Here is a 526-nt window from a genome sequence, read left to right on the forward strand (position 1 = left end):
GAAACAGGGCTACGTTCCAGAACACAAAGAAACAGGGCTACGTTCCAGAACACAAAGAAACAGGGCTACGTTCCAGAACACATAGAAACAGGTCTATGTTCCAGAACACAAAGAAACAGGGCTACGTTCCAGAACACATAGAAACAGGTCTATGTTCCAGAACACATAGAAACAGGGCTACGTTCCAGAACACAAAGAAACAGGGCTATGTTCCAGAACACATAGAAACAGGGCTACGTTCCAGAACACATAGAAACAGGTCTATGTTCCAGAATACATAGAAACAGGTCTATGTTCCAGAACACAAAGAAACAGGGCTACGTTCCAGAACACAAAGGAACAGGGCTACGTTCCAGAACACAAAGAAACAGGGCTACGTTCCAGAACACAAAAAAACAGGGCTACATTCCAGAACACAAAGAAACAGGGCTACGTTCCAGAACACAAAAAAACAGGGCTACATTCCAGAACACAAAGAAACAGGGCTACGTTCCAGAACACAACAAAACAGAACACAAAGGTTGAC

This window comes from Oncorhynchus gorbuscha, linkage group LG14 (genome assembly GCF_021184085.1).
Source record: "Oncorhynchus gorbuscha isolate QuinsamMale2020 ecotype Even-year linkage group LG14, OgorEven_v1.0, whole genome shotgun sequence".
NCBI classification, from domain to species: domain Eukaryota; kingdom Metazoa; phylum Chordata; class Actinopteri; order Salmoniformes; family Salmonidae; genus Oncorhynchus; species Oncorhynchus gorbuscha.